Below are 22,041 nucleotides of genomic sequence, written 5' to 3' on the forward strand. Positions count from 1 at the left end.
GGCGGCGCAGGTACGGGGCGGTCAGAACTACCTGTGTTTGGGCCTTTATTTGGAGTAACCACCATTAAGAGGTCGTGAAACCGTGCAACGCATCAGGGTTCTTGACATCCGTGCTGGAAACCGCACGGCTTGGCCCCGCTTATCAGGCTGTCAATAAAACGAGACGGGATGCTGTGGCTAGACCAGGTGCTCCCGTCCCCTGCCCACACGGCCCCGCTCTCCAGAAGCCGATCAGGCGTGAACGCAAATCTGTCCAGCCGGTCTTCCCTCTACCACCGTCACCCCGCTTCCTAATGCATACAGTACAACAGCACACACAGACAGCCACACCAGCCGCTCTCTCTCTCTCTCTCTCTCTCCCTCTCCCTCTCTCTCTCTCTCTCTCTCTCTCTCTCTCTCTCTCTCTCTCTCTCTCTCTCTCTCTCTCTCATAGGAAAGGTTGAGATGGCCCAACATTTTTTTTATTGTGGATATTTTATTAATAATAAGCCTAATTTGATGTAAGAATTGTCTGCAAAAAAATATTTCAGGCAGCAAATACTTGTTGAAAGTATGTGTGTTGTTACAGTGTAAATACTGTAAAGTTATAGTACATTATTAATGTGGCAATAAAAGCGACAAAAACAATTCATCATAACAGTAGCAACAATAATAACCTAATTATTACAATGTAGTATAGGCCTATTTACATTATTTTATATATAGGCCTAATATTTGTACTTTTGATTGTGAATAGCGAAGAGACAGAAATTCAAGGAATTCGATGGAGAGTTTGGGTCCAATTGAAACACGAGCTATCCAGGGAATGACAATCTCTTGTTCGCTCAGACTGATAAAATGTCAAACAAATCCCGTAATGTTCAGCCTCCCCTCTCCAGCCATGCAGAACATTATGCTGCTAAATACGCGTCACGAGCCGCCTGTTTACTGCCGCCGTTGCACACAGAGATAAAGGTCCTAACGAAAAGCGGAGAGATACAGGGAGAAAGTTGAAGACTTCTGAGTGGAGGAGGATTTTCACGTCTTGGTTTGGATTGATTGCAATGGCAGCAAGGTACGTCTGAACACCAACGAGATGGTGTGGAGCGTTCACATTTGTTGTGTGTGTTCTCTATTGTGACATTATAGTATTGAAGTTATTTGTATGGTTTATTATTTTCATTGAATAGATAGCTAAACGAACATCAACAAACAAGACAGTAAAATGAGATAAACGAGAGAGCTCAACTCATGCTGCTGAAGGGAACGGAAATCTACATGTTATTAATTGTGACATCCAATACATGCTTCAATTTCAACGACGTTTTCAGAACTCGGAATGAATAAGAGATCAATTAGGTAATCTATAGCCTGTCACATCACGTCTTCCACCTCAGTTAGGCGACACCATTAGACCACACCATTACGACTTAATATGCCCAAAATGCAATCCGTATGAATGTATTCGATATCTTCATGTATAAATCTACATAGGCCTATTAAGAAAACTGTTCACACGAATTAGTTAATTAATGTGCCCCATATGTGTAATCAATCCCCTGTTCCCCTCTCCTCTCTATTCCCCCTCTTTCCATCTCCACTGCTCCTCTCTATTCCCCCTCTCTCTATCTCCACTGCTCCTCTCTATTCCCCCTCTTTCCATCTCCACTGCTCCTCTCTATTCCCCCTCTTTCCATCTCCACTGCTCCTCTCTATTCCCCCTCTTTCCATCTCCACTGCTCCTCTCTATTCCCCCTCTCTCTATCTCCACTGCTCCTCTCTATTCCCCCTCTTTCCATCTCCACTGCTCCTCTCTATTCCCCCTCTCTCTATCTCCACTGCTCCTCTCTATTCCCCCTCTTTCCATATCCACTGCTCCTCTCTATTCCCCCTCTCTCTATCTCCACTGCTCCTCTCTATTCCCCCTCTTTCCATCTCCACTGCTCCTCTCTATTCCCCCTCTTTCCATCTCCACTGCTCCTCTCTATTCCCCCTCTTTCCATCTCCACTGCTCCTCTCTATTCCCCCTCTTTCCATCTCCACTGCTCCTCTCTATTCCCCCTCTTTCCATCTCCACTGCTCCTCTCTATTCCCCCCTCTCTCTATCTCCACTGCTCCTCTCTATTCCCCCTCTCTCCATCTCCACTGCTCCTCTCTATTCCCCCTCTCTCTATCTCCACTGCTCCTCTCTATTCCCCCTCTCTCTCCATCTCCACTGCTCCTCTCTATTCCCCCTCTCTCTATCTCCACTGCTCCTCTCTATTCCCCCTCTTTCCATCTCCACTGCTCCTCTCTATTCCCCCTCTCTCCATCTCCACTGCTCCTCTCTATTCCCCCTCTTTCCATCTCCACTGCTCCTCTCTATTCCCCCTCTCCTCCATCTCCACTGCTCCTCTCTATTCCCCCTCTTTCCATCTCCACTGCTCCTCTCTATTCCCCCCTCTCCATCTCCACTGCTCCTCTCTATTCCCCCTCTCTCCATCTCCACTGCTCCTCTCTATTCCCCCCTCTCTATCTCCACTGCTCCTCTCTATTCCCCCTCTCTCCATCTCCACTGCTCCTCTCTATTCCCCCTCTTTCCATCTCCACTGCTCCTCTCTATTCCCCCTCTTTCCATCTCCACTGCTCCTCTCTATTCCCCCTCTCTCCATCTCCACTGCTCCTCTCTATTCCCCCCTCTCCATCTCCACTGCTCCTCTCTATTCCCCCTCTCTCCTCTCCACTGCTCCTCTCTATTCCCCCTCTCTCCATCCCTGCTCCTCTCTATTCCCCCTCTCTCTATCTCCACTGCTCCTCTCTATTCCCCCTCTTTCCATCTCCACTGCTCCTCTCTATTCCCCCTCTCTCCATCTCCACTGCTCCTCTCTATTCCCCCTCTTTCCATCTCCACTGCTCCTCTCTATTCCCCCTCTCTCTATCTCCACTGCTCCTCTCTATTCCCCCCCTCTCTCCTCTCCACTGCTCCTCTCTATTCCCCCTCTCTCCTCTCCACTGCTCCTCTCTATTCCCCCTCTCTCCATCTCCACTGCTCCTCTCTATTCCCCCTCTCTCCATCTCCACTGCTCCTCTCTATTCCCCCCCTCTCTCCATCTCCACTGCTCCTCTCCTCTCTCCCTCTCCATTCCCCTATTCCCCCTCTCTCCATCTCCACTGCTCCTCTCTATTCCCCCCCTCTCCATCTCCACTGCTCCTCTCTATTCCCCCTCTTTCCATCTCCACTGCTCCTCTCTATTCCCCCCCCTCTCCATCTCCACTGCTCCTCTCTATTCCCCCTCTTTCCATCTCCACTGCTCCTCTCTATTCCCCCTCTTTCCATCTCCACTGCTCCTCTCTATTCCCCCTCTTTCCATCTCCACTGCTCCTCTCTATTCCCCCTCTCTCCATCTCCACTGCTCCTCTCTATTCCCCCTCTCTCTCCATCTCCACTGCTCCTCTCTATTCCCCCTCTCTCCATCTCCACTGCTCCTCTCTATTCCCCCTCTCTCCCTCTCCACTGCTCCTCTCTATTCCCCCTCTCTCCCTCTCCACTGCTCCTCTCTATTCCCCCTCTCTCCATCTCCACTGCTCCTCTCTATTCCCCCTCTCTCCTCTCCACTGCTCCTCTCTATTCCCCCTCTCTCTCCATCTCCACTGCTCCTCTCTATTCCCCCCTCTCTCCCTCTCCACTGCTCCTCTCTATTCCCCCCTCTCTCCCTCTCCACTGCTCCTCTCTATTCCCCCTCTCTCCCTCTCCACTGCTCCTCTCTATTCCCCCCTCTCTCCATCTCCACTGCTCCTCTCTATTCCCCCTCTCTCCATCTCCACTGCTCCTCTCTATTCCCCCTCTCTCCTCTCCACTGCTCCTCTCTATTCCCCCTCTCTCTCCCTCTCCACTGCTCCTCTCTATTCCCCCCCTCTCTCTCCATCTCCACTGCTCCTCTCTATTCCCCCCCTCTCTCCCTCTCCACTGCTCCTCTCTATTCCCCCTCTCTCTCCCTCTCCACTGCTCCTCTCTATTCCCCCTCTCTTCCATCTCCACTGCTCCTCTCTATTCCCCCTCTCTCCCTCTCCACTGCTCCTCTCTATTCCCCCCTCTCTCCATCTCCACTGCTCCTCTCTATTCCCCCTCTCTCCTCTCCACTGCTCCTCTCTATTCCCCCTCTCTCTCCATCTCCACTGCTCCTCTCTATTCCCCCTCTCTCCCTCTCCACTGCTCCTCTCTATTCCCCCTCTCTCCCTCTCCACTGCTCCTCTCTATTCCCCCTCTCTCTCCATCTCCACTGCTCCTCTCTATTCCCCCTCTCTCCCTCTCCACTGCTCCTCTCTATTCCCCCTCTCTCTCCATCTCCACTGCTCCTCTCTATTCCCCCTCTCTCTCCATCTCCACTGCTCCTCTCTATTCCCCCTCTCTCCTCTCCACTGCTCCTCTCTATTCCCCCCCTCTCTCCATCTCCACTGCTCCTCTCTATTCCCCCTCTCTCTCCATCTCCACTGCTCCTCTCTATTCCCCCTCTCTCTCCTCTCCACTGCTCCTCTCTATTCCCCCTCTCTCCATCTCCACTGCTCCTCTCTATTCCCCCTCTCTCCATCTCCACTGCTCCTCTCTATTCCCCCTCTCTCCATCTCCACTGCTCCTCTCTATTCCCCCTCTCTCCATCTCCACTGCTCCTCTCTATTCCCCCCTCTCTCCATCTCCACTGCTCCTCTCTATTCCCCCTCTCTCCTCTCCACTGCTCCTCTCTATTCCCCCCTCTCTCCATCTCCACTGCTCCTCTCTATTCCCCCTCTCTCTCCATCTCCACTGCTCCTCTCTATTCCCCCTCTCTCTCCTCTCCACTGCTCCTCTCTATTCCCCCTCTCTCCATCTCCACTGCTCCTCTCTATTCCCCCTCTCTCTCCATCTCCACTGCTCCTCTCTATTCCCCCTCTCTCCATCTCCACTGCTCCTCTCTATTCCCCCCTCTCTCCATCTCCACTGCTCCTCTCTATTCCCCCTCTCTCCATCTCCACTGCTCCTCTCTATTCCCCCTCTCTCCATCTCCACTGCTCCTCTCTATTCCCCCTCTCTCCATCTCCACTGCTCCTCTCTATTCCCCCTCTCTCCATCTCCACTGCTCCTCTCTATTCCCCTCTCTCTCTCTCTCTCCACTGCTCCTCTCTATTCCCCCTCTCTCCATCTCCACTGCTCCTCTCTATTCCCCCCCTCCCTCTCTCTCCTCTCTCCCCCCTCCTCTCCATTCCTCTCTCTCCCTCTCTCCCTCTCTCTCCTTTCTCTCTCCTCCCCATTCTCTCTCTCTCTCTCGCTCTCTCTCCCTCTCCCCATCTCCCTCTCCTCTCTATTCCCCCTCTCTCCATCTCCCTGCTCCTCTCTATTCCCCCCCCTCTCTCCATCTCCTCTGTCTCCCCCCTCCTCTCCCTATCCCTCTCTCTCTGTCTTCCCCCTCTCTCCCTCCATCTCCACTGCTCCTCTCTATTCCCCCTCTCTCCATCTCCACTGCTCCTCTCCCTATTCCCCCTCTCTCCATCTCCACTGTCTCTCCCCCTCTCTCTATCTCCCCTCTCCTATCCTCTCCATCTATCCCTCTCTCTCTATTCCCCCTCTCTCCATCCCTCCTCTCTCTCTCCCCCCTCTCTCCTATCTCTCTGTCTCTCCCTCTCTCTCCCTATCCTCTCTCTCTGTCTCTCCCCCTCTCTCCATCTCCTCTGTCTCTCCCCCCCTCTCCCTATTCCCCCTCTCTCCCTATCTCCTCTGTCTCTCCCCCTCTCTCCCTATCCCTCTCTCTCTATTCCCCCTCTCTCCTATCTCCACTGTCTCCTCTCTGTCCCTCCCTCCTCTCTATCCCTCTCTCTCTGTCTCTCCCCCCCTCTCTCCATCCCTCTCCACTGTCTCTCCCCCCTCTCCCTATTCCCCCTCTCTCCTATCTCTCTCTGTCTCTCCCTCCCTCTCTCTCCCTATCCCTCTCTCTCTGTCTCTCCCCCTCTCTCCCTATCTCCTCTGTCTCTCTCTCTCTCCCCCTCTCTCCTATCCCTCTCTCTCTGTCTCTCTCTCCCTCTCTCTCTTTCCCCCCTCTCCTCCCCTCTCTCTGTCTCTTCTCTCTCCCTATCCCTCTCTCTCTCTCTCCCCCTCTCCTATCCCTCTCTCTCTGTCTCTCCCTCCCTCTCTCTCCCTATCCCTCTCTCTCTGTCTCTCCCTCCCTCTCTCTCCCTATCCCTCTCTCTCTGTCTCTCCTCCCCCTCTCTCCCTATCCCTCTCTCTCCTCTCTCTCCCCTATCCCTCTCTCTCTGTCTCTCCCCCCCTCTCTCCCTATCCCCTCTCTCTGTCTCTCCCCTCTCTCCCTATCCCTCTCTCTCTGTCTCTCCCCCCCTCTCTCTCCCTATCCCTCTCTCTCTGTCTCTCTCTCTCTCCCTATCCCTCTCTCTCTGTCTCTCCCCCTCTCTCTCTCCCTATCCTCTCTCTCTCTCTCTCCCCCCTCTCTCCCCCTCTCTCCCTATCCCTCTCTCTCTGTCTCTCCCCCCTCTCTCTCCCTATCCCTCTCTCTCTCTCTCTCCCTATCCCCCTCTCTCTCCCCCCCTCTCCCTATCCCTCTCTCTCTGTCTCTCCCCCCCTCTCTCCCTATCCCTCTCTCTCTGTCTCTCCCCTCCCTCTCTCCCTATCCCTCTCTCTCTGTCTCTCCCCCCCTCTCTCCCTATCCCTCTCTCTCTCTCTCCCTATCCCTCTCTCTCTCCTCTCCCCCCTCTCTCCCTATCCCTCTCTCTCTGTCTCTCCCCCTCTCTCCCTATCCCTCTCTCTCTGTCTCTCCCCTCCCTCTCTCTCTATCATGTGTGAAATGTTTTAATAAGCCTCCGTCTCTGTGTGGAGGGAGGGTTTGATTTGTTTTCTCCCAGCTCCCTGGCCCTGGATCGAGCCATTATCCGAATTCCCCCGGGGTGATTGGATGCATTTTGTCCGGAGTAGACAGCCACGTCCTGGATGTTAGGAATTCACTTTGGTTCAACGTGACAAGGCTGACTTCGATCTACAATTGCATCTGAAAGCGCAGCTAGCTGAAAAATCCTCCGCCATTAAGCGCTGCTCTTCCCTATATAACAAGAGCCACCATTTGCACACAAATGCTCACACCTCACATCTCTGCTATATACAAATGAAAGGCCCACGTCTGTACAGTGGACGCTGTAATTGTGGTGGCGCTATCGGTCAGTCAGTCTAGCCTTCCACAGAGTCGAGAGGGAAAGTACTAACGAGGGGATTTGCTCTAAATCTCTGACCCTTGAAATTAGATTAAAGATTGACAGTGGCTTGAATTTTTTTTTTAAACTCGAGATTGACACCTGCCAAGCAGGCTCTCCCGTGATTGATTCTGATGCCTGATGCTGGCAACAATAATGCTGTGTCTCGTGAGGGGCTGAGCAGGCGCACTTCTCACTCACTAGCCAGGAGTGGCTGAAGTCAGTGTCCGTGTCGCACTGTGAGCTGACAGGGGAAAATGGGAGCTAACGAGGTTGTCAGATGTCCTGACAAGACAAATGAGAGCTCGTCACACCCTGCGCTTTAATAACGTTTAATGGAACCGTATTGCACCGTTCAAAATACAAACGTGTTGGGGCGCCTGAACCCCACAACGCAGCCGTTAATTACGCACGGCAAAATACTGTATGTATATTACACGTCTGTTAATAAAATGATGTTGGCCTGGATTCAGCGCCAGAAAGGAGACCCTTATCCAACATACATATGTTTAAATCATTTACCTATACGTTCCAGACCCAATGTTCACCTGGTGTTATTTAAGAGACTTTCAGTTATTTCAATAGAAACTCATCCAAGGCCTTGTCATAAAACAACAACCTGCAGTGGGTGATCCAAGGACCAACATCAGGGTTTCTCACAGAGCAGCTGAGGATGCAGACATTGATGTTGTATATAGACATATAGACTATGCTAGACGAATAGAGAGAAAGGAGTGAGACTGACGGGGCTCCACCTCTCTTCATGCATTAAATGGCCCATCCATACTGCTTATTCTCTCACGGAATGCTTAGAGCTCCTTCCTGTCACATGTCTGGTGGAGATGTATTGGCTGTCGTATCATCTGAAGACGTGGCATCTACCCCTCTGTATCTCCCTGCAGTGTGAACGGTCCCCAACCTCTCACCTAAATGCCCTAGTTTCCCCCATGCTCATAGCTTGAGCACAAGACTGAATGGAACATGAAAGGTATGAACACATATTCTTCAAATTTGAAGCTTTTGATAATTTCGTAGAAAACGTTCAATATCGACGTATTTATCAGACTTCCCCTTGCCTAGCCACCTTCCCTTGGACGTTGCATTGTATAACAGAAATTCCCGTTGTATACACTGACTTAGACACAGAAGCACACGCATGGACACATGTATCCTCAAATGATACCCCGACAATTAGACAGCAAACACACAGTTAGACCTACTTGTAAACTGGTGTGTGTCGGAGTGGGAGGATGGCAATTACGGCAGATTTAGATGAACTCTAATCTAGCGCAGTACCTTGATTTACTGTGGCTCAGTTCTGCTCTGGAGGAGCGGGCGAATCGAGGGGGTAAAAATAGACATGCTTTCAGTAATGAAATCACCTGCCCTTTGGTTCCTCTCACAGCCAGCACCTCCCTGTCTGCCTGTGTCACTGCAGGGCAAGCAGCAAACCACATCACCTGGCGCACAGGAGAATTAGCCTGGATATGGATCCGACTGGACGCTTTGCAGGACGCAGTCAGAGGAAGGTAATTACACTTGTAGTGTGTTGGTACCTCAGGGACTAATAAGGCCAAGTTCACCCACAATGGTGTGTGTGCGTGCGTTCGTGCGTGTTTGTGTGCGTGTGTGCAGCAGGTAGCATAGCGGTTAAGAGCGTTGGGCCAGTAACCGAAAGGTCGCTGGTTCGAATCCAGAGCCAACTAGGTAAAAAATCTGTCCATATTCCCTTGAACAAGGAATTTAACCATAATTACTCCTCTAGATAAGTGTCTTCTAAATGATTCAAATGTTTAAAAAATATATATATTTAAAAAATAAAGGTGTGTGTTGAGGGGGGAGGTGTTTGTATGTTTTATGTATACAGATGTAGATCTTCGTTTGATTACCCTGTTGCTTTAAGGTTTAAAAATGCTCCTGAAGATTGTAATTTCTAAATACGAAACGTGTATTAACCCCTTCAAATCCACATGATAATTCACCGTTCTGCTGTAGCAGACAGGCTCAAATTAAGTTCCTACATCTGTATGGCGCCAGGGCCTCTCTTGGAGACAGAGCAGGAGAGTGAAAGGGCAAGGAGGAGAGAGAGAGAGAGTGAGAGAGAGAGAGAGAGTGAGAGAGAGAGAGAGAGAGAGAGAGACTGTCTACTGTTAATTTTTATTGTTTATTTCACTTTATATATTATCTACCTCACACTTGCTTTGGCAATGTTAACACATGTTTCCCATGCCAATAAAGCCCTTGAATTGAATTGAATTGAGAGAGAGAGAGAGAGAGAGAGAGAGAGAGAGAGAGAGAGAGAGAGAGAGAGAGAGAGAGAGAGAGAGAGAGAGAGAGAGAGAGAGCATAGGGACCATCAATAAACAATTCCTGAAACGTGGCAAAACAGAGCCGTCACAGAAATGTGCGCATTTTAAAAATGAAACGCGTGTATTGCTTAGGTCATTAAGCTTTGCGCTACGTAGTCTCTTATAGTTCCGGGCGAACCGGAGACGGAACATAAAACACCGAAAGTGACAAACTCAACCCGGGTCTCGGTGATATTTCTAAATGGCAACAAACAACAGTGGCGCTGCTTGTGAATCCATACAGATAACTGGGCTATGTAAAACAAAGCACACTAAATCAGGCAATAACGACGACAAACCGTCTGGAAAATGGACTCAGAGAGGCAAGAATGCATTTCTTCCTCCCTCTCTCAGTCTGCATGACACATTTTATCCTGGAGTAAATATTCTGAGGATAATTGAACTGATTTTGATTTGTAAATTCCTAATTTCTGAATATGAAAGTGCGACGAGGAGAGCAGAAATAGTTCTGCCCGGGCGCCATCCTATAATGACTTTGACCATTGGCAAGATACTATGCATAATGTGTGGGATTTTAACTTGCTAATATGCTATTTTCTAGAATAGACTGTAACACCATGCATTATTGATGTGGCTTTTTCACAAATCACAAATGTGCGGTGAGACTTATAGGATGGATACTGGAGAGCTGGGCCTGTCGAAGTTCACTGCATGAAAACACCATATATATATATATTATTCTATAGAATAAATGGGCCTATGAATCAATCTCATAACCTTTCAATATTTCATAGGAATTTCATTATTTTAAATAACTTCGATGTAAAAAAATTATAATCGAATTTTAAAGAACTCGTTGAGAAATGAGGGAAGAAAGCTACAGCATTTCAAGACATTTTACAGGTTCTTCCCCCAATGCGGTGAGTTGTATGCTTGTGTAAATGAGTTCCTCTTTCCTCTACTTAATGGAAAAAACACTTGATCTATTTCAGGTCAGCTGTTCATTATCGATTTTATGCAACTCTCGTATTGTTGTATTAGTACAGCTTTATGCATAGGCCTATGTTTGCCCCCAGCAAAGCAACAACGTTTATTTGATGACCTGTACATACAATCCTTTATACTCCTTTCAAATCTATAAAAAGCTATAAGAATCAGAAATGAGTGCTAATCAGACGCGTAATTACAAGCAACTTTCAGCGCGCTGCTTTGACATCAACGGGTGGGGTGCATGAGCAGCATAGCAAAGCCAAGGCAGCGGCAGATAAAGTCCTCCAAATGTTTATTGTTGTTTGAAACCCATCTGGTAATAGGCTTGTCTTAGATCTGTCTCCTTTATCAGGGTTTTAATTAAAGGTGGTTCAAGGCCACGGAGAACATGAAGAGCCGTAATTAATACTAGCCGACACCGGACCCCAGAACAGATGCAACGGTCCTTCTTCTGAGAGAAAATCCCATGGAAATCATGTACAGAAGTTTGTGTGTAGGCTGGGCTATAGAGGTTAATCCCGTCTTGAGAATAGGAGCACATTTCCCATTCGGTGCGGGGAGTCGCGGCGGTCGGGAATTCAGTTCCCTGTCTTGCATGTTTTGATATTTCTTTGACATCTATTGATTTGAGGACAGCTGTACGGCTTTGTCGCAGGAGAGAGCCCCGGTCACAATGCATTATCGTGATGCGTGAGCACAAGCCCAACATCTGAGGAGCCAAACAGGCTCAGGGAACGCCTGACAAGCGGCACATACAACATGATCATTACGGAAAACCCACACGTTTTATTAGGCGTAATGAATGACTCATCTTAATCAATGTGAATCTGTTGGACACACGAGGTTGTGTTACTTTATAACTTCCTAAAAGCGTTAGCATTTATTAACAGGAACTAGCCTATCTCTTTTTGACAGAATGTGACAGAATGTGATAGGTCTATCATAAAATATGAATGTACATTTAAAAACTCAGGTATTCGTTAATACATGAAAATCTCTCTTAATGCAGTAGTCTGTAATACAATTGCATGACTCACAGTACATACTTGTATAACCTTTATAATGTTATAATTTGCCAGCCAATTCAATCAACCGACCAGTTGTCGGCCTATATCTTCTATGTGTATGTCTATAACATCATTTGGAGAAAATTCTTGCTAAAATGAATTTTAATGCAAATTATTTTATTTATTTTATTGTGTCAAGACTGTGTGTCAGGATTTATCATTTAAATCCTGACACACACACACACACACACACACACACACACACACACACACACACACACACACACACACACACACACACACACACACAGTGAGTATTATGCCGAAACACAGATTTTATGGGCTCAAGCAATGGAGCGTTCTCTGTGTGTGTAATTGGCCACGTGCTCGGATGCCCTGAGTTCAGCCTTGGCATCAGTTTAGTATCGTGGAGGGAAACAAATATTCCAAATAATTTCAATTAAAGAAGGAATTGGGTTGATTAAGGGTACTGGGTCTCGTTTCTGCTCCAACGGTGATGACTAAAAACCTGCATTTTCATTAAAAAAAACCTAAATATTTCTGAACCAGGCCTACTTCACCAGGTTACTACTATATAGCACAGTGCTGCTGCTGATGACCAACAGTCTTATTCATCATCATCATCATCATCATCATCATCATCATCATCATCATCATCATCATCATCATCATCATCATCTTCATCACCATTATTATCATAATCATCACCATCTTCATCATCATCTTCATCACCGTCTTCATCATCATCTTCATCATCACCTTTATCAACATTTTCATCATCACCATTATCAACATCATCACCATCTTCATCAGCACCATTATCAACATCATCACCATCTTCATCAGCACCATTATCAACATCATCACCGTCTTCATCAGCACCATTATCAACATCATCACCGTCTTCATCAGCACCATTATCAACATCATCACCATCTTCATCAGCACCATTATCAACATCATCACCATCTTCTTCATCATCACCATCTTCACACCATTATCAACATCATCATCATCTTCATCAGCACCATTATCAACATCATCACCATCTTCATCAGCACCATTATCAACATCATCACCATCTTCATCAGCACCATTATCAACATCATCACCATCTTCATCAGCACCATTATCAACATCATCACCGTCTTCATCAGCACCATTATCAACATCATCACCGTCTTCATCAGCACCATTATCAACATCATCACCGTCTTCATCAGCACCATTATCAACATCATCACCGTCTTCATCAGCACCATTATCAACATCATCACCGTCTTCATCAGCACCATTATCAACATTAGCACCGTCTTCATCAGCACCATTATCAACATCATCACCATCTTCATCAGCACCATTATCAACATCATCACTGTCTTCATCAGCACCATTATCAACATCATCACCGTCTTCATCAGCACCATTATCAACATCATCACCATCTTCATCAGCACCATTATCAACATCATCACCGTCTTCATCAGCACCATTATCAACATTGTACACATTTAATTTATGCGAATCACATGGGATTTTGTTTGGGCTGTGGATTTACCAATCCCCCTAATAATACAGGAGATTGTTCTGGTCAGAGGAACAGATGGACCAATCCCCCGCACATTGTCCTCCTGTCTGCCCACTCCGACTCCTAGTAAAGTACTGCTTTCAGTGGCATTTCAGCTTATCCAACCCCGACGCCCCGTTGTTGCGTTTTTAACAAATCACCTCCTCACTCTTCCCCTTCACAATGAATCAAGATTCACAAAATGGGAGATCTCCTCCCTTGGCAGGGAAAAGTCCATTCCGGGCTTTGAGGCGGTGATTTACACGCAGGCTATCCCTCGCCTTTCCCTACCCCTTGACGGCTGCTCCGGGGCATCCACTGAGACCACCACTCCGGGGGCGAGGCCGGGGCTCCATGGAATCCGCGGCTGTAATTTGTTACTCGGCTGCAGACTATGGAGAGTCACGCCACGCTGGAGATGTTGCAGTGCGCTTCCCAAAAGCCATAGAAGTTGGACACACACACACACACACACACACACACACACACACACACACACACACACACACACACACACACACACACACACACACACACACACACACACACACACACAGTGACCCAACAACAATGATATGAATCCCCCCGGCCTCAGACTAACTTTTGGCCTAGTTTGTTCCTGCTGAGAGTTCCATGTCCTCCTCCCCCGGGGGACCTTTCCCTCCCTCTATACATATGTAAAGGAGACAAATAAAAATGTCTGAAGAAAAGGTGCAGAGCTAGTAAATCTTAAACAGACAATTGCCACCACTTGTGATTCCTTAATGCAGCTCAAATATGTTAGTTTACCAATGTGTTCTGCAGTCAACGCTGTTGGGAGATACATAGCTGTATGTGTATCGACTCTCACTACTGTTGAGTAAACTGCACAGTTAAACCACATCTTACCATCCCACCAGTGCAGCTATAAGGTAGGCCTACTACATGTGCTGAAAGCAGTGTTAACTCTCTCACAATCTGATCAATTATAGTGGCACTGATCCCAGTTATAATCTCCACCCGGCACAGCCAGAAGAGGACTGGCCACCCCTCATAGCCTGGTTCCTCTCTAGGTTTCTTCCTAGGTTCTGGCCTTTCTAGGGAGTTTTTCCTAGCCACTGGGTTTCTGTACAACACTTTGAGATATCAGCTGATGTACGAAGGGCTATATAAATACATTTGATTTGATTTGATTTGAGTACAGTAATATAACTTAATAACGTGGAGTCTTTTTCTCCAGAGGTGTCTTTAAGTATAGTAAAAGTAATATTAGTTGTAACTTTACGCATGCCTTCTATGAAAAAGTGCAGGCAAGAAAAGAGAGTAAATATTGTGATTTGAGAATTCACTAATGGTTAGATTCTTAATAATTAAATATGATCATTGTTTGTTGGAGATGATATGCAGTCGGCCTGGGAAGGCAGGACACTGCACCTTGCAGAAGAAACTCAGCCCTGTGATTTCACCTTCCCCTTAGTTCTGCTTGTGGAGCGTGGCTGCCCCCTAGCGCTGAAATAGAGTCATAAGCGTTCTCACCTTCAACGAATGTTTCTGCACAAATAACAAAAACTCAGTGCTTCATGGTGACAGGTAACTTTGTGCCGGTGATGTTTTTCTTAATTACAGTGTTGTGTACCTGTTAGTTATCATATAGGACAACAGCAAAAGTAGGCCTATCATTCGAAGGTTTTTGTCCACCTCAGCGTTCCGTGGAACCTTTTGTGGAATGTGACGTGGTGCTGAACGGACAGCTCCGAACCGGTGTCGCGACGAAATATATCGTTTTTTTGAGCTCACAAAACGAAGAATTTATTTGATTTCTTCAGTTTTATGAGTAGCCTATTTTCCGCGCTGATGAAGAACCTAAAACATAGATAAGATCATTAACTTAGTAGAGTCTCACATGGGCGCCAGACAATTTGCCTTTTCAAAGAAACAGCAAGGCTTCAGTGAGAAAACAAAAAAAATGTTTCGTTCAACAGTCGAACAGCCAAAAGGAGCAAAAGTCGGATCCTGTAAATTACACTAATGCTAAAAGAAAGAGTATTATTTTCCCATTTGGTCTGGGAGAAGGAAATGTCAGAGCCATTGGAGAGGTTCATCTGTATTTTCTCCCCTAATGAGCACATCTGAGAGGTGGACACGGAAGACCGGACAGGCGCAGATACAGATACCCGGGACATATTAAAACACCGTTCATTGATTTACCCTCCTATGCTTTTGAGTTTATTTTTAGGTGTGGGCCTAATGGACTTTGTAATGACTAACTTCATTAAGTTTCCTATCAGATATCGACCTATTCATGCATGGTTGTGGATTTCTCATGCAAAATGGAATTCGTTACCAGTACTGAACTTTTGAATGTAAATTGCTGTCTTCATTATGGAGAAAATGTTACAGCTGCTAATAAACCATTACAATATACAATAATAGAATAACTTCCCATTGCCACCAATTACCTGCAACCTAAAAAAGTTATTATTCTATACAAAGTAGGGCCTTTGTGATTTCAAGGTAGTCTCTCTCTCTCTCTCTCTCTCTCTCTCTGTCTCTGTCTCTCTCTCTCTCTCTCTCCTCTCTCTCTCTCTCTCTCTCTCTCTGTCTCTCTCTCTCTCTCTCTCTCTCTCTCTCTCTCTCTCTCTGTCTCTCTCTCTTTCTCTCTCTCTCTCTCTCTCTCCTCTCTCTCCATCTCACTGTCTCTCTCTCTCTCTCTCCTCTCTCTCTCTCTCTCTCCTCTCCATCTCCTCCTCTCTCTCTCCATCCCCATCTCCATCTCTCCATCTCCATCTCCACCTCTCTCTCTCTCTCTCTCTCATCTCCATCTCCATCTCCTCTCTCTCTCTCTCTCCATCTCCATCTCCATCTCCTCCTCTCTCTCTCTCTCTCTCTCTCTCTCTCCATCCCCATCTCCATCTCCCCCTCTCTCTCTCTCTCTCCATCTCCATCTCCACCTCCTCTCTCTCTCTCTCTCTCTCTCTCTCCATCTCTCTCTGGGGAGGCTGGCATTTACTTGATGATTTCTGCCTTTAAGTGCAGTGTTTTTATCTACACCTAAAATAGCTGCGGACTGGGACAATTTAACAGGCAATTTAACTGACTGTGTGTTAGTCAGGCTGTCTGCCTCCCATACTCTGCCAAAGAGACATGGCATGATGGATGTGGGCAGTTTAAGAATGGTGAACACACACACACACACACACATGCGTTTGACGTTTGTCAACAGCGGGCATGCTAACTTCAAGGCTTTGACTAATTGAGCAATAATTGAGATGTCTCTGGTCCTTGCTACTGTTGCCACACTTGTCATTGTTGTTTTGTCTGTCTGTTGAAGACAGCTGAGTGGAAAAAGACAGTCATCTAGACACAACATTGCAAAGACAGATTCTATGAAGTATTTGAAGTTGATCAAAGTGCAGAAGGGGATAAAACATTTGTCATCGATGGCCATGTGGTCTGTTGCATGGTCCAGTGTGTGTGTGTGGTAGTGTGTGTGGTGGGTGTGTGTGGTAGTGTGTGTGTTTATCAGAGACAGATGGGAGAGGTATGGTGCTGCCTGGCACGGATAAGAACAGGTACAGCTGTTTGTGCACACACACACACACACACACACACACACACACACACACACACACACACACACACACACACACACACACACACACACACACACACACACACACACACACACACACACACACACACACACACACTCACACTCACACACACACACACGACTACACAGACACCCTGCCATATTTCCCAATACAAACACATATGGAGCCATCAGAGGCCAACACACTTTCATTAGAGTAACATCTTGTGCTGGAGGTTGGAGCAGCTCTGGGCTGGAGTCGGGTGGTCCAGACCCGTCAGTAGGAGGAAGCAGAGGCGTTTGTCATCCCCCTCTCAGGGCTCTGTCCTCCTGGAAGAGAGAGAGAGGGGACAGAGGGCTGGGTGGCAGAGCATCTGGCTCTAGGATCTCCAGCTGCAAGGAGAGAGAGGGAGAGGAGTGTCTCTGCAGCCCAGGGGAGGGACTCCAACTCCTGCAGCCAAATCCACAGCCACCACCCTGAATGGAGAGGAAATGGAGGACTGTGTGAGGATGAGGAACTTGTTTACACATACAGTATATAGATGATTTTGACTAATGATCAGTGTAACACAAGAGCTCTGAAGAGGGTTCAGGGCCATGTATCATGGATAGGGAAGATTACATTACACAATGATCATGATCATGTCCTTGTGTTTCTGTGGGCATTTTAGGGAAGTGTTCAGCCCTAAAAAACCAACCCCACAGCAGAGAGGGAAAAACCAACCCCACAGCAGAGGGGGTGTGTGTGTGTGTGTGTGTGTGTGTGCACGTCAGTGGCGGTGCCTGCGTGTGTGGGCTCAGTACACAGACCCCAGAAAATGGCCGAGGTGTGAGGGACGTCTAGTAATGCCGAGTGACTGGAACAACGGACCAGAGGATAATGTCACCCACACCATGACCCACAAATCAGTGCAGCCACGAGGGACACAACTGCACAGCCACAGCCAGGGCCCCTGAGATAGCATTTAGCATCTAGCATACTAGCCCCTGGTTAGCATTTAGCACCAGGCAACTTTTCCTTTGCGGTCATTTCATCATTTTAGGTCCGATCCATGGATGATTCAGAGCATGGAGAGGGCATTTAATATTAGCAATTAAATGCATACTTAAGGGTTTGTTCTTGGGCCATAGCTGGGCTGATTTATGATTGACTGTATAGAAGAGGGGATGGCGAGATAGAGGGTGGATGGAGAGATGGTGGAGGGATAGAGGAGGGGATGGAGAGATAGAGGGGGGGATGGAGAGATAGAGGGTGAATGGAGAGATAGAGGAGGGGATGGAGGGATAGAGGAGGGGATGGAGAGAGAGGAGGAGATGGAGGGATAGAGGAGGGGGTGGAGGGAAAGAGGGGGAGAGGGGGAGATGGAGAAATAGAGGAAAGGATAGAGGAGGGGATGGGGATAGAGGAGGGGATGGGGGATAGAGGAGGGTATGGGAGGATAGAGGAGGGAAGGGAGAGAGAGGAGGGGATGGAGGGATGGAGGGGGATGGAGGGATAGAGGGGGAGAGGGGAGATGGAGGGATAGAGGAGGGGATGGAGGGATAGAGGGGGAGAGGGGATATGGAGGGATAGAGGAGGGGATAGAGGGATAAAGGAGGGGATGGAGGGATAGAGGGGGATGGAGAGATAGAGGAGGGGATGGAGGGATAGAGGGGGAGATGGAGAAATAGAGGAAGGGATAGAGGGATAGAGGGGGATGGAGATATGGAGGAGGGGATGAAGGGATAGAGGGGGTGGAGGGATAGAGAGGGAGAGGGGAGATGGAGGGATAGAGGAGGGATGGAGGGATAGAGGAGGGGATGGAGAGATAGAGGAGGGGATGGAGAGAGAGGGGGAGAGGGGATGGAGGGATAGAGGAGGGGATGGAGGGATAGAAGGGGAGAGGGGGATGGAGGGATAGAGGAGGGGATGGAGAGATAGAGGAGCGGATGGCGAGATAGAGGAGGGGATGGAGAGATAGAGGAGGAGATGGAGAGATAGAAGGGGAGAAGGGGGATGGAGAGATAGAGGAGGGGATGGAGAGATAGAGGAGCGGATGGAGAGATAGAGGAGCGGATGGAGAGATAGAGGAGGGGATGAGAGATAGAGGGATGGGGATGGAGAGATAGAGGAGCGGATGGAGAGATAGAGGAGCGGATGGAGAGATAGAGGAGGGGATGGAGAGATAGAGGAGGGGATGGAGGGATGGAGGGGATGGAGAGAGAGGAGGGGATGGAGAGATAGAGGAGGGGATGGAGAGATAGAGGGGGATGGAAGGGAGGTATAGACAAATTAAAGTGTGAGCCTTCAGAGTGTTACACACGCTGCACACAATCAGGCATGCACTTACATACACTTTACGCACACGCACACACACACACACACACACACACACACACACACACACACACACACACACACACACATAGGGGTTACACATCATCTCTTCCCTCGTTGTGAAGTGTGACCTTTGCTGAGGGAGGTGCCATAGGGCTGCAGTCACAGACCCTCTTCTAATCTGAGATAATAACTCCTCCAAGACTCAGTAGCCCTAATCTGCCATTAGCCCTCTGGGATTGTGGTCTGAGATTGAGATGAGTCCTGGAGGGTGGAGGATGGACAAGGGGTTTAGGGGTGGATGACATCAGCATCCCCTAACAGGATGTTTTCAGAGGGTATCAGAAGGGGTTTGGGTGGGAGAGATGCTGCCCTCCTCCATTCAGGGCCTGCTAGTATATTATGTTCTGTTTGGTCATTTCCCACTCCGTTGTCTCACCTTGTTGTTGCTGCTGCAACGATTTATCAGTCATGTTTAGTAACTTCTTTTTGCAAAAGTGTCACAGACTGACACTTATCAGTTGATACTGGGCTGCACATTGTGACTGTGAGTGTTTTCCACTCTGCACAAATTGAGGTTTGCTGTTCGACAGACCATGCAGGATATTCAAAACACGTATGGACATGCAGTCGTTGACATAAAAACATACCCTTTTGAATCTGTGTCCCATCCCCCCACACACACCCACACACACACACACACACACATACACACACATACGCACACACACGCACGCACGCACACACACACACACACACACACACACACACACACACACACACACACACACACACACATACACACACATACGCATGCGTGCACGCACACACACACACACACACACACACACACACACACACACACACACACACACACACACACACACACACACACACACACACACACACACACACACACACACACACACACACACACACACACACACACAACCTTCCTGGCTGCAGCAGATGTGGTAGTTGGTATGGCAGGTAAACACAGGCCAGGAAATCAGCAGCTCTTCATGCCCATTGGCTCAGAGCATGTTGGTGGGGGCTGTGTAGTGTGGTGGGTGTGGTGTATTCTCTTCATGCCCATTGGCTCAGAGCATGTTGGTACGGGCTGTGTAGTGTGGTGGGTCGGGTGTATTCTCTTCATACCCATTGGCTCAGAGCATGTTGGTGGGGGCTGTGTAGTGTGGTGGGTTGGGTGTATTCTCTTCATGCCCATTGGCTCAGAGCATGTTGGTGGGGGGCTGTGTAGTGTGGTGGGTTGGGTGTATTCTCTTCATGCCCATTGGCTCAGAGCATGTTGGTGGGGGGCTGTGTAGTGTGGGGGTTGGGTGTATTCTCTTCATGCCCATTGGCTCAGAGCATGTTGGTGGGGGGCTGTGTAGTGTGGGGGTCGGGTGTATTCTCTTCATGCCCATTGGCTCAGAGCATGTTGGTGGGGGCTGTGTAGTGTGGTGGGGGGTGTATTCTCTTCATGCCCATTGGCTCAGAGCATGTTGGTGGGGGGCTGTGTAGTGTGGTGGGTCGGGTGTATTCTCTTCATGCCCATTGGCTCAGAGCATGTTGGTGGGGGGGCTGTGTAGTGTGGTGGGTTGGGTGCATTCTCTTCATGTCCATTGGCTCAGAGCATGTTGGTGGGGGCTGTGTAGTGTGGTGGGTTGGGTGTATTCTCTTCATGCCCATTGGCTCAGAGCATGTTGGTGGGGGGCTGTGTAGTGTGGTGGGTTGGGTGTATTCTCTTCATGCCCATTGGCTCAGAGCATGTTGGTGGGGGCTGTGTAGTGTGGTGGGTTGGGTGTATTCTCTTCATGACCATTGGCTCAGAGCATGTTGGTGGGGGCTGTGTAGTGTGGTGGGTTGGGTGTATTCTCTTCATGCCCATTGGCTCAGAGCATGTTGGTGGGGGCTGTGTAGTGTGGTGGGTGGGTGTATTCTCTTCATGCCCATTGGCTCAGAGCATGTTGGTGGGGGCTGTGTAGTGTGGTGGGTCGGGTGTATTCTCTTCATGCCCATTGGCTCAGAGCATGTTGGTGGGGGTCTGTGTAGTGTGGTGGGTTGAGTGTATTCTCTTCATGCCCATTGGCTCAGAGCATGTTGGTGGGGGCTGTGTAGTGTGGTGGGTCGAGTGTATTCTCTTCATGTGGTTAATTTCACCATGTTCATTCAGTCTATAGCTTCGTCTGAAGGACAGTTTTGGTGCAGTCTGCTGTTGATTGCAACTACTGGGAGCTTGGGAGTGAGCTGTGTGTGTGTGTGTGTGTGTGTGTGTGTGTGTGTGTGTGTGTGTGTGTGTGTGTGTGTGTGTGTGTGTGTGTGTGTCTGTGTGTGTGTGTGTGTGTGTGTGTGTGTGTGTGTGCTGTGTGTGTTTGTGTGTGTGTGTGTGTGTGTGTGTGTGTGTGTGTGTGTGTGTGTGTGTGTGTGTGTGTGTGTGTGTGTGTGTGTGTGTGTGTGTGTGTGTTTGTGTGTGTGTGTTTGTGTGTGTGTGTGTGTGTGTGTCTGTGTCTGTGTGTGTGTGTGTGTGTGTGTCTGTGTCTGTGTGTGTGTGTGTGTGTGTGTGTGTGTGTGTGTCTGTGTCTGTGTCTGTGTGTGTGTGTGTGTGTGTGTGTGTGTGTGTGTGTGTGTCTGTGTGTGTGTGTGTGTGTGTGTGTGTCTGTGTCTGTGTCTGTGTCTGTGTCTGTGTCTGTGTCTGTGTCTGTGTCTGTGTCTGTGTGTGTGTGTGTGTGTCTGTGTCTGTGTCTGTGTCTGTGTCTGTGTGTGTGTGTCTGTGTCTGTGTCTGTGTGTGTGTGTGTGTGTGTGTGTGTGTCTGTGTGTGTGTGTGTGTGTGTGTGTGTGTGTTGTGTGTGTGTGTGTGTGTGTGTGTGTGTGTGTGTGTGTGTGTGTGTGTGTGTGTGTGTGTGTGTGTGTTTGTGTGTGTGTGTTTGTGTGTGTGTGTGTGTTTGTGTGTGTGTGTGTGTGTGTGTGTGTGTGTGTGTGTGTGTGTGTGTGTGTGTGTGTGTGTGTGTGTGTGTGTGTGTGTGTGTGTGTTGGTCATGTCTTTATATGACCACAACACTGAATAATACAG

General features: G+C 48.5%; 1 long non-coding RNA gene across 1 annotated transcript; it reads left to right on the forward strand.

The window, feature by feature from the left end:
* Nucleotides 1–941: 941 nt before the first annotated feature.
* LOC121845820 lies at nucleotides 942–8,712 on the forward strand. Its single transcript, XR_006082790.1, has 3 exons — nucleotides 942–1,054; nucleotides 8,088–8,173; nucleotides 8,624–8,712. It is a non-coding gene; the product is annotated as an uncharacterized LOC121845820 (long non-coding RNA).
* Nucleotides 8,713–22,041: the final 13,329 nt, after the last annotated feature.

This window comes from Oncorhynchus tshawytscha, unplaced genomic scaffold (genome assembly GCF_018296145.1).
Source record: "Oncorhynchus tshawytscha isolate Ot180627B unplaced genomic scaffold, Otsh_v2.0 Un_contig_81_pilon_pilon, whole genome shotgun sequence".
Classification (NCBI taxonomy): Eukaryota; Metazoa; Chordata; class Actinopteri; order Salmoniformes; family Salmonidae; genus Oncorhynchus; species Oncorhynchus tshawytscha.